Genomic DNA, 13,331 nt, shown 5'->3' with positions numbered 1-13,331 from the left:
TTAAAAAAATAGGAGAAAAATACTTAATAATAATATGCAGTACAGTAAAATTGGGAAGAAATTTTAAGATAATGAAGTGCACTTTGGATTTGATGTGTGGTTGGAGGTGCAAGAAATTAACAGCTTTAGGAACACATTACACTGGTTGAAGAGATAAGACTATAGTACACACTTCAGGAAAACAAAAATTAAGGGATTATAGCAGATAAAAGATGATGCTAGCTAATGAAAAAGAGAATAATGTGTATATTCTTAAAGGTGTCATAACTTTTTCCAAATTAAAATGATACAAATCGCAGTCAGGAAAACTGTTCCTGTCTCCCTAAAATCACATGTGTGTGTCTGTGTGTGTATGTATATATATATATATATATATATATATATATATATATATATATTTTTTTTTTTTTTTCTGCTCCACATGGACCTCCATATTCTGTCTTATTTATCACTAACTGAGCAACGTCTCTTCAAACAACATAGTATTGAGATTATCTATGTGTGTTAGGTCCCCCAAGCCCTCTCAAATACGATTTCAATCGCTTTTAAGTATAATTTTACTTACATTTTTCATTGTATTTTTCTATGGCAAATTGCATAAGGATTTATTCTGACTTAATATATTTAATGTATCCTAAAACTGACAAGAATAATTAAATCTCATGCTGCAGGGCATAAGCTGATTGCTAGAGGGTTTTATTCATTTTTATTTTTTCATTTTTGCCAGGGATTGCCAGAGGGTTTTAAAGAGGTATTTTCCCTCTGTGCACAAAACTGTGTATTGACAAATTAGAAGAGGGGTGTCTGGAGGAGAATCTGCTGTTCATTACTCTGTAGGTACTGAATTAAAAGCACCAATCAGGAAAATTCCTTAGGAGAGGTCCATTCTAGACATTGGATAAAATGTTACAAAATATAATTCTTTATAAATGTATCATAGATTGGCATTTCCCTTTAAATTAATTATAAAACTATCAGTTTCTCAAAGTTTTACTACTTTCTTGTGTTATATGATTTATTTCATTATCTTGTCTCTAAATTATTACTTTGTAGTTTAATTCGAGTATCAATAATTTGAAATTGAATCTCAACAAAATCCCCCATGTTTTCAAATTCACTAATGTGCTGTTATTGAAGTTTTTAATGTGAATTTGACAAACTCTGTGCATTAGATTAAATATAGAGACTTCTAAAGCACATTTTGTTAAACTGACGAGTCCTAAAAAAATTGACTAAGAGAACCCTACAGAATTTAAATTGCCAAAATTTAAAAGCATTGCTATGAACTAAGCATAAATAATCCTTGTTGTTTTAGACAACATTTTTCTGTACAAATTATGTCCACACGACTTTTTTTTTTCCAAAATAAGAACTGAAACTCCAAGATTGAAATATAACATTAGCTTAAGCTGGAGAGTTAATTTTAGTGAATATCTTTATGCCTGGCCTCTAAATAATCTTAACTGTGGGAAGCATTCTAATTTCTTAAAGATTACTATCTAATCACTTCTCATCTAACAGCAGCATCTCCAGGACTAGCAATATTGTAGTACATACAAAACCAGAGTTTTCCTGGGTCAGTGGCACCAAAATGCTCTTAAGAAGTAAAAAGTCCACTAGAGTAGATCACAACTAACAAAATATAATAGATCACAGTGACTCAGAGTTCAAAGGGCCACTGGGGAGGGCCTTCTGCTAATGAAGCAGATCAGAGGCAGGTATCCAGTCAGAACGATTTAGTTCTCATTTATTTCTGGCCTGGCATTTGGTTAGTAAAAGGCCAATTTGTAAAGTGATTCTCTTTATCAGGGAACACAACCCAGCTAAATCAAATGATATATGGAAAGTGAAAACAGACAATATTTTCTCTTTGCTCTCCCAAAAGCACAATACAAACAGGTGGGAAACAAAACTCCCACTTTTCAGGAGGGGTCAGGCAATATACAAGTTGTTAGACTCTTTATTTCTAAGGAGGCCACTTCCATGTATTATTTAACAACACTGTAGAGTCATTTTAATAATTCGGTAAACAAGGGCTAATTTATGGTTGGCATCCTGTTGTCCATGGATACTGTACACTAAAAGCAAAAGTCTATAATAGGAAAATAGAACCAGGAAAAAAAAAAAAAACTATTAAGCTTCTCTCTCCTTGCTCCCTTAATTTCTCTCTCCTCTCTACACACACACACACACACACACACACACACACACACATTTTCTTAGGCAGACAAAAAATTGACAAGAATATACATTTCAAAGATTTTTAAATACAGTTCAATAACCAATAAGCAGTCTTCAATCCCAATGACACAGCATTTCAAACAGTCACTATCTTCAACAAAATTATTTTGAGCCCAAAATATTTTATAAAATTTGAATTAATTTCAACATTTAAAAATTGAGATATATTACCAAGATGAAAACTGAATTATTTTAATACCATTGGCATTATCTGATTTTTAAAAATTAGGTCGTTAAGAAGTTAGGTAGTTAGATGACTCAATGTGGAGTCATATGGTTTTTGTCCCTATATCAATGTTGATCTCTAATTTCCTTTCCAATCTCTTTTATAGTAGTTGGAAAATAAGTTTTCCACCTTTGTTGGAGTTGATTTTGATAACTTGCCCTTTACTAAGAAATCAGCAATTTATCATAATTTTTAAGTTTCTTCAATTGAATCGCTATTAGAATTGCTTATGATTCTTTCCATTTCTCCTGATATTTCCTACTATTGTTATTATTCATTGATCAGGTTTTAAAAAGTATATATTTTTTATTAGTAAATTAAACAAAGAGCTTTTCTATATATTTACCTATTCCACTAATTTTTATTGTCTAGCTTATCAATTTCTGTTTCTACTTTATAAATTATGTATTCCTAAAGTTTATTTTATTTATTTTGTCCAATTTTAGCATAAACAATTAAGTTCATTATTGTTTCCAAAATCTGTAACAAAGAAGGTATTTAAGACTACATTTTTTCTTTCAAGTATTCTAGTTTCTTACAGTACTCACCAGGCCCAATTTGTCCATTTATTTCACTTACTTATTTTCCAAAATCATTTGAATTTGCAAGTCCTGAACATCAATTTATGGGAAATTAGGACTCCCAGCATATTAAATATGTAAATCTTTTGATGTCACTATCATATTAAATTTAATCCATATCTACCCAAGCCCAGGACACATAAAATATTTTTTTCTATTTCCTTTTTATTTGTGTGACAAAGCAAAATATTCTTTCAATTTCATGTGACATCCAAACACACTCAGAAACTAACCACTGAAAAAAATGCTTCAGTATATACTACAAAGTAAATCAATATCAAATAGAATGATAAATGAAAATTCTGAAGGCACCACAGTGAGATTTGTATAAGGTTGCTAAATAGATGATATCAGTAAAAGTTGCTGCCAGTATTTAGTGCTTACTCAATGACAAGTGTTTTGTGATGCATTTGTTTGGAAAAAGAGCTTATAATAAAGATATTCATATCAGAGAGAATATATTATCTTATCCCTTTTTACATTTTGAACAAAATGGATTGGAAACATGCAGAAAACATATGCCTACTAAAATTTATTTGACAATTTTCTTGTATTTAATGGCTAAGTAAATGTAATGAAAGTCTTTAAAATGTTGAATTCATAAAAACCAATGAACAATCATTAATTACCACATGACATGCTCTAATTCTCCCATGAATGAATGTTATCACTTCATTCAAAGCATGAAAAAATTGAGATAGTTTAGCTTTAGGATGTAAAATATTGCCTTTCTTCAAGAGCAGAGTTTGGTATCAGATAAACATGTATTTTATTCAAATATCTGGTTGAAGATAACAGAGATTTGGTGAAAGGAATTAATGCAGAAAATCCCATCTTTTAGGAAGAGATTTTCTCCTACAAAGATTTTCAACTAAGAATGTACCAGAACCGATAGGAGAACCCAAGAACAAAATAACTACAAAAAAAAATCTAGATCTTTATACACTTGCAAGGAATAGTTTAAAGAAATATAATCCCAGTGTTTAAAACTATCAAAACAGAGCTCCTGGGTGGCTCAGTAGGTTAAGTGTCTGACTCTTGGTTTTGGCTCAGGTCATGATCTCACAGTTCATGAGTTTGAGCCCTGTGATGGGCTCTTCATTGATTGCGTGGAGTCTGCTTGGGATTCCTCTCTTTCTGCCCCTCCCTGGCTTGTTCTCTCTCTCTTTCTCAAAAAATAAATAAACATAAAAAATAAAATATTATCAAAACAGACCAATTTCCAATAGGAAGTAAAAAACTCCTAACAGTCAACTTAACAAAATACTCAGCACCAATATCAGAAGAACGATGAAACATTGCTAACAGATATAAAAAATGGCTAATTGAGAGACATTTTATTTCCTCTTAGAAAAAGTTAAATTCATTGTAAGGTGATAATTCTTCTAAAAGTAAAATCGTACTTGTAAAAGTACAAATACTTCATTTAGGAACAAGTTAATTATTAATTTTAATGCAATATACCAATAAATCATTCTGTGATTTAACTAAATTATTCCAAAGTGTTCATAGAAGAAAGTGTCAATAGAAAGAATTCTGAAAATGAGTTATAACAACGAAGATGTGTTCCATTTCAGGTAGTAAAGTATATCATAAAGCTATAGTAAATAAAGCTATTGCTCCCATGCCAGAGTGCACAGACACATCATTGGTATAAATTATAAATTTTGGTTGCAGTTTTGCAGGGTTGACTGTTAGCTGATAAATTCATACAACAGTCCTTCTGATTGGTAAATGCTCAGACCATGCTTATTGTTTAATAGTTAGCATGTTATCTCCTGGATTCATGTTTATGTGGCAATTTAATTTATGACTACATAGCATTCAAAGAGATTGGAAAATATGAATCACTTAGAAATAATACCTGAAAAGGTGGTTAATAATTTGGATAAAAGAAATAAAGATTTTTGACCCCCAAATTAACATAAAAATAAAACATGTATTCCACATTTTGAAATGTATATTTATACTTTCCAATGTAAATGCAAATTATAAAATCATATTAATTATAGGATAAATATTCTAGAGTAACATTTTGACTTTATAGCAGCTTAGGAAAAAAAAACCTCTTAAATAACAGTTGTCATAAGGACTAAAATATTGGGAAACATTCCTATGTAACTAGGATAAAATATTTTTAAAGTTAAAGGAATTTAGTGTGAACAATACATATTTTAAATTTGCATCCTTGAAAATACTATTCACTGTAAGTCTTTGAAGTTGTTTAACAGATTGGAAAAACTTCTGTAATAAATAGGGTCAAAGGGTTAATGTATTTAATATATCAATAATTCCTATATATTATAAAAGTTAAAATACTGATAGTGAAAAATAGCAAAGAAAATTCAAATATACAAGAAATACTTAAAAATAATTGTCACCTAAAATAAATAATAAAACTAATAATAGGGAGATTATTTCAGGTTCAATATAAGGACATATTGGAAAAATATACTGATTTTAACAATTTCTAAACAAAAATCAACCACATATTTCTTATTTTCTTACAATTATATTACCCAGTATACCGTATAACCTGTTTATGTATACCCAGCTTCCAGTATATATTCAATGTATCTGTATATTATCATTAGCCACATGCTAAAGCATCTGATTCATTAATAGGAAATGTTATCAGAGATGGGGTGTGAGAAAGAAAGATAATAGTACTTGTATGGATGAGTGGGGCACCCAGAATTTCTGCCTGCCCCTGGAGGCCTCACCATTGAATAGTTCTGTCAATTAGGTGATGGTTTATTCTACTTCTATGGATTCAGTCTCCTGGATACTAAAATATAGGGCTTTGGATTTGATACCTTTGAGATATCCAACTCACACACATATGCTGTGTGATCCTATTCTAAGAAAATTCACTAATTTACATCACAAACTTTCATATTTACATTAAATAGGGGCTCCTGAAAGAAAGTAACAAAAAATGTTAAATTAATCAGCATTTTGACAAAAATTACAGCATATTAAGCAGGTGGTCTCTGAAATTGACTCTGTTATTAGCTTCAGGGCATTGTCAATGAATGCAAGCAATATTTAATATTATTTCCCCTCTTTCTGTTAATATTCAATAAATTTAATGTGCTTTTTACTCAGTCATTATCAAAATATGTGCTTTATGTATCTAATTCCACAAGGCACCAGGCTAAATATGAAACTTCTTAACATGGATTAGGGGAAATATATTCAGAATTTTTCTCTCCTTTACATCTTTCCACCTTACATATTATTGCCTTTACTTTTATATTCTCTCTCTCCTTCTCCCCTGTCCTTCTACTTGAAAAGCCCTAAATATGCTTTTGCTATTTTTTCTCAAACTTCAGTTTTGATAATGGATGTTTACTCAATTATGTCCTGACCTAGAATTCCACTGGCAACATTAAAAACATATAGGGTATTTGTAAAACTTTCAGTTCTGCAATAATGACTATGTGGTATGCTATTATATATATTTTTAAGCATTATGGCTTGTATCTCTGTGGGATGCTTTTGAAAATTGACACTATCTAAAATGTAATTCCCTTTTAATTACTTTTTTAATACTGAATTTGTGGCAATTTTTGTGGTTTATTCCAAATGTATTTTGCCTGGAGGATTGATTTTTTCCCTTTTGGTTTCCCTATGTCTTTCAAAATGTTTATTGATCTGAGAGCTATAGATTTTTATCTTTTCTCAAAGAGCTCAAAACTTCATTTTTATGTACTCAACAAATATTTCCATTTAAGGAAATAATAACATAGTTTAAAATTCTAAAAGATTAAGTTAACATTTTAGCAATGTTTTATAAGTAAAGAAAGTGGGAAAAGTATATCTCAATATTTAGTTAAATCCAAATATGTAGGTACTACTTTAGCATAACACATTCTTCTGTGAATTATTAAGATGACTATTCTTTGGATATTTTAAAATAACTTTTCTCTGATAGAAAATTTTTTTATATTTGCATCTATAAAGATTTAATTTACTAATGCACCAAATCTGAGTAAATCTGTGAAGAAATGTACTAATGTGAGTATATAAAATGTAGCATACAGATATTTCACAACTTTCTCTAGATTCTTATGCTCCTCTCCAATGTGAATATCTTACTTCTGCTCAGAGGAAATAAACCAAATTTTTAGAATAAGAGAATTTTAAAAAGCAATTTAAATTCTGCCCAAATGAAACACTTCAATAATAATTTCCGATAGTGGCATATATAAGATTGCTCTAATTTGTCAAAGCTAAGTTGAGAAAACCTGTTTGGCTATTTATTGGTTTATAACTTTGCTTGTATTTGGGGAAAATCAAGCAAATAACAGGTCTGTTGTTTTGTCATGATTATTACGCAGAAAGAAAATGTCTTCAATTTGCTTTTGTTTTGTTTTGTGTTCAATCAAGAGAACAAAATCTTAGAAAAATATTCATCAAAGATAAAATCCCGGAATACTAAGGAGATTATAAAAACTAAATATTCCAATCTCAGTCAAGTTTAAACTTCATGGCCTAAAAAATTCCATCTTTTCCATTCCCTCCCCTTCAAAAACAAAACAGAACAAAACACAGATTTATCAAATCACAGAAAGAAAAGTTTAAATTTAGTTTCAAATAATTTTTTAAAGCAATTATTGAATGACACTTTGGACATCTATAAACTGAGACTCTATATAGAAATCAGAATGGGTTAAGTAAAAGTCACCATATGCTAACTTTTATTCCCTTTATTTCCCCTTATCAAAAAGGGATATACAGTAGATCTTCATTTCAGTACAGTAATGAATACATTTTATATTATCATTACGGAATGCTGAATTACACAGGCTGATTCTAGAATAACTCCGTGCCTTGCATATTTTGAATAATTATTTACATCTTCAATATCAACAGTTGACTAATATTCTCCAAATTGTAGTAATGTCATATATATATATATGTTTGTGTATATTTATATATATATATGTATATATGTATATATAAGTGTATATATATATGTATATACATATATATATGTATATATGTATATATAAGTATATACATATACTTATATATGTGTATATATATATACTTATACTTATATATATGTATATATATATATAAATATATATATATTTGTGTATATATATATATATATACACAAAATGATATATTGATTTGTGAATAAAAAGAATCTAAGTAGACAAAAAATGTATTAAACAGGATTTTTGATCCTTAACAAAAATAAAGCTAAAATACCGGTTTAACTCTCAATATACAGAGTCCACCAAATTCACAATAAAATAGCATGACTTAACCACATGATAGGAAAAACATCTCACCCTCAAGCAAAATCCACAGAAAGGCAAAAATACAAATTAGATTTTAGATTGTAGATTCTAGACTACCTAATGTAGATGCTCTTTAATAAGATGGGAAAAAAGGAAAAGAAACAACTAATTTGTTATTAATAACTTAGTACTTTGATACCGATGCCATATCCAGAAGGAAGTCAGAGTTGAGAGAACTGAGTTTTATTCCAGGCACCACTTTTCACAGGGAAGGGAAAAATGAACCGCAGTCAGCAGTGTTAAGAATACCAGAACTTATAGCCAAAGTCATATGAAAAATGGTTAATGGAACCAGAGACTTTTAGCTTGAGGAATAGAGAATTTCAGGGGATATGACAGCCATGTTCAGATATTTCACAAGGCTTCTCTGTGGAGAGGATATTAGATACTTTATGAAAAATTAGCATCAGTAATTGAAAGCTACAAGGAGATAGATTTTAGTTCAAATTAGCAGGTTTTCAAAGTTGCAATGAGGAGTTTCACCCACTTGGAGCAGCTGGTTTCAAGTTACTCAAAGTAACTTAGTATAAGCAGAATGACTATTTAACAGGTATATTTGAGTATATCCAATCTAGAAAAGGAAATAATCTGGTGAATTAGATGATTTTTAAGATATCCAAAAGACACAATATAATGTACTCAACTATCCTAAGAGAAGGAACAGTTATGATTTAAATTATCAGATACTTACTTTTAGAACTTTTTATTTAACGGGGAAAGAGAATTACCTTGTTATGTTAAAATCCTCATGTGAATAAAACTGCTGCATTTTGAATTATGCCTTTCCCTTTAGGCAGTAGTTCTCAAATTTTATCATGAGTCAGAATTACCAGGAAGGCTGATTTAGCAGATGTGGGGGGATCTGAGAATTCACATTTCTAACAAGTTCCCCAGGGATGTTGATTGAGTTGATTCTGAGACCACTTTCTGAACTTTTTTAAGGAACTGGGTGTGTAATATTACTGTCAACTTTCAAGCAGGTTAAGCTTCTATCTACCCAATAGTGGAGTTTCAGTTACAGATTATTGTGCAGAATGGCCAGCCTTTCCAAAGTATGATAAAACTGAAACATGATAAAAATTAGCTTCTTTACAAAATTATGTTACTTTAAAAATTAGCAAGATACTTTTAACCTTGCTATATAAAGATATATAAATTTATAAGGTATAAATAAATTTAAAGGTATATAAAATTACTAACTTTATATTATTCCTTCCTCTTAAATCCTTTCAATTGGCTCCTTGTCAATCCTGATAAAATTCAAAAGTTTTACTACTTCTTATATGTAGTATCCTCCATTACCTCTCTGCTCTTCATCTGTTTTTTTTTTAGATTTTTTTTAAAGTTTAGTTATTCATTTATTTTGAGAGAGACACAGAGAGAAAGAGCAGGGGAGGAGCAGAGAGAGAGAGAGAGAGAGAGAGAGAGAGAGAGAGAGAGAGAGAATCCCAAGTAGGCTCTGTGCTGTCAGAGGAGAGCCCAACTCAGGGCTTGAACTCACAAACTGTGAGATCATGACCTGATCAGAAACCAAGAGTCAGTAGTTAAAACAACTGAACCACCCAGGTGCCCCAATGCTCCTCATCTTTTAAAATTGAGTTATTTCCCTGTGTCAAATACTTTAATTTTTGAAAACACTGAACTCATTCTCAGGGTTTTTTGAATAAATATTTTTCCACCTGCTTAGAATACTTTTACCCCTTCTTTTTACCAAGTAACATCAACATTTTTCTTTCAAGTTTGAGCTAAGTTGTTTCTTCACTTATGCCCCCCCTCAAAATCAAGTCAAATAACCATCCTATGCAATTCCATTGCACCCTGAAGTTACCTCAAGACTTTTGTTTCATACCTTATCTCATTGAATGTGTAAGTACTATATATGGTTCAAACCTCCACACTAATACATACTTAAATAAATGTATTGGTAGATTTTAAATATCTAAGCCTATAGGCATTGTGTTTCATAATCTTCACAGCTATCAAGTGTGGCTTAAACCAAACATATTTTCTTAATTATGAACAGAACCAACATATCCTAAACAAAAGCATTAACTACTTTTGGGATTACTTTCACCATAAGTTCCCATTAAAAGTCTCTAGGTATTTTTCCCCAGCCAACCTTGCAATTAAAGGGATGTTAATTAAACGGATGATCCAAACATTCCCTCTGGAAGTTCTGTTCTTATTATTTGTTTGGGATTCATTCTTCCAGGCCTTGTTTGTGGCTTGACAGATTATAGATTTGGTTTTCCTCTGCTAATATCATGTACATATTATAGTCAACTCTCCACTTCATGCATCACATATTAACATCCTATTTGCTTCATGTTGTTGCATTATTATTTTTTTTTTGGTCTTTCAACAACCATAGCAGTAAGAAAAATATTCACAACCAGTACAAAATTTTCACCAAAATGGGTTTCCTTTTATATAAAACCATTTTTCTTTAGTGGTTATATTCAAATTATATATATATAAATATGTGTGTGTGTGTGTGTGTGTGTGTGTGTGTGTGTGTATACACCATTTTTGGTATATATACACACATTTTTGTATATATACACACATTTTTCTTTAGTGGTTATATTTAAATTATATATATGTATATATATATGTGTGTATACACATATATATATTCATAGTTACTGTAAATAATACATAATTTAGTACATATATGAATATTTTATGTGAATATAATTATGCATTTTTTTAAATTTAGAAATATTGAACATTCTATATGTATTATACAATTCTATATCCTCTCTCTGTAAAATCTTATCTTCCTGTATATTCTTATTATATAAGAATTCTATGTTCTGTCTCCATATATTCTTATATGACATATATTTTATATATCTTATATAATACATATTTTATATGATATATAATAAGAATATGTGGAGAGAGAATATAAAATTCTATAATACATATAGAATTTTCAATATATCTAAATTTTAAAATACTTAATATTACTTTTTTAAACATAAATTAATATTCTTATGGTTTTTTGACACTCAACTCTTTGATACAGAATTCTAGTCATTAGCCCAGTGATTGTCTATCCTGACTGCACTTTAGAATTATCCAGGAAACTTTATAAGCATTCATGTCTGGGACTTAATCCCAAAAGCTCTGATTTAATTTCCTAAGGGAACAGACCAATATCTCATGTTTATATGCTACTAGACGATTCTAATATGCAGTCAATATTGATAACTATGGCTTTAGAGGCCCTTAAAATCAGTCTATACCTATAACTGCTTTCTTGAAATAGTCTCAGATTATTGAAAAGAAAAAATTTGACAGAAATACATAATCTTCTTCTACAGGTTTCTGTAATGTTTCATCATAAGAATGCTAAACATAAGTCTTCTGTTAAGAGTTAGTAGTGTCTGTTATCATTTTTAAACTGATAACAGGTAAAATTCATAACAGATGATCATTTTGTTGCCAGAATTTTATTTCACGTGGCTTACACTCCTGATAACAGCAAGAGCACAACAATGGCAGTAAGTAATTTTCAGATCATTGCTATTGACTCAATATTTGTGTCCTGCCCCCGAATTCAGACCAATTTAATAGTATTTAGGGAAGCAGAATACGGGTGGTAATTAGGTAATGAAGATGGAGCCTTCATAAATGGGATTGGCACTCTTTTTAGAAGAAACATAAGACATTTTGCTTTCTCTATCTCTTTCTTGGCCATGTCATGATAGAGTAAGAAGACTCTTATCTATGAATGGGTAAGACACCAAACATCATATCTACTGGCACTTTGATGTTTGACTTCCCAGACTTTAAAATTGTGATAAATAAATGTCACGGAGGCAACTCAGTCTATGGCATTTTAATTATATCAGCCAGAATTGACAATCATTTTCCTAAAGTTTGATAAGTAAAATAGAAATAAGCTACATTAGCTTCATTTAGAAACCAACTAATTCTACCAGTTGGTAAATAATTCAAAAGATACCTGAGCCTATGTCTCCGACTGGTATAGGAGCTTATATGTTATAAGCTTAGAAAATTTCAATAAACTAGGTTCAGCAAGTCTCTATAATTAATAGTAATATTATTATAAGAAAATAAAATATTCACAAAATAAATGTCAAACGGCATTCAATGTTGAATTGAACTAGAGGTGCTGGTGGGAAAGCCTGACAGTATAACAAGAATTTGGTGATCCACTTACACAAATGAAGACCACCAAATGGGCGCCTGGGTGGCTCAGTTGGTTAAGCATCAGACTTCGGCTCAGGTCATGATCTCACAGTTTGAGTTTGAGCTCTGCGTGGGGCTCTGTGCTGACAGCTCAGAGACTGGAGCCTACTTTGTGTTCTGTGTCTCCCTCTCTCTGTGCCCGTCCCTGACTCGTGCTCTGTCTCTCTCAGTCTCTCAAAAATAAATTAAAAAAAAAAATTAAAAAAAAAAAAAAGAAAACTACCAAAGGATGGCTGTGCTTTTTTGTTTTTTTTATGCTTGTTTATTTTATTTGTTGATTTTTGAAATGCTTTACTATTCACACATTCTTAGCTAATTTTCAATTCAGGAAAATTTGGACTAGCCTAAGAACTACTAGATAACAGGTCAAATGTCTGTTGAGAAATTCCAAACTACTACATATGAAGTATAGTGCTTTCCAGTGGCAAATACTGTTTCAGAGATACAAAATCTCTATTCTGTAATAAAATCTTATTTTGCTAATTATCAGCAAACACTACAAAAATAAAATGTTGAAGCCAATCCTACTGGGGATTGAGAAAAGATGGAAACTGCTTGAAATGACTTATTCCAAAGAGTATAAATATAAAATGCCATATCTGAGAGACCATTTCATGTTAAATAAATAGATATTGGGAACTTTGCTGTTTATGTACAAAAATTGTAAGAAGCTTAAATTGACAATCATTAAGTTTCCTCACATGTCAAAAAGAGTAAAAGTCTTTAAGAAAAAACTAAACTTCTAGT

The 13,331-nt window shown here is 30.4% G+C and overlaps 1 protein-coding gene across 3 annotated transcripts in view; it reads right to left on the bottom strand.

The window, feature by feature from the left end:
• FSTL5 (follistatin like 5) overlaps positions 1 to 13,331 on the bottom strand; it is a 789,672-nt gene that overhangs the window by 700,047 nt on the left and 76,294 nt on the right. The window lies entirely within an intron of this gene.

This window comes from Neofelis nebulosa, chromosome 3, assembly GCF_028018385.1.
Source record: "Neofelis nebulosa isolate mNeoNeb1 chromosome 3, mNeoNeb1.pri, whole genome shotgun sequence".
In the NCBI taxonomy this organism is placed as follows: domain Eukaryota; kingdom Metazoa; phylum Chordata; class Mammalia; order Carnivora; family Felidae; genus Neofelis; species Neofelis nebulosa.
This window is presented reverse-complemented; position numbering and strand designations above follow the sequence as displayed.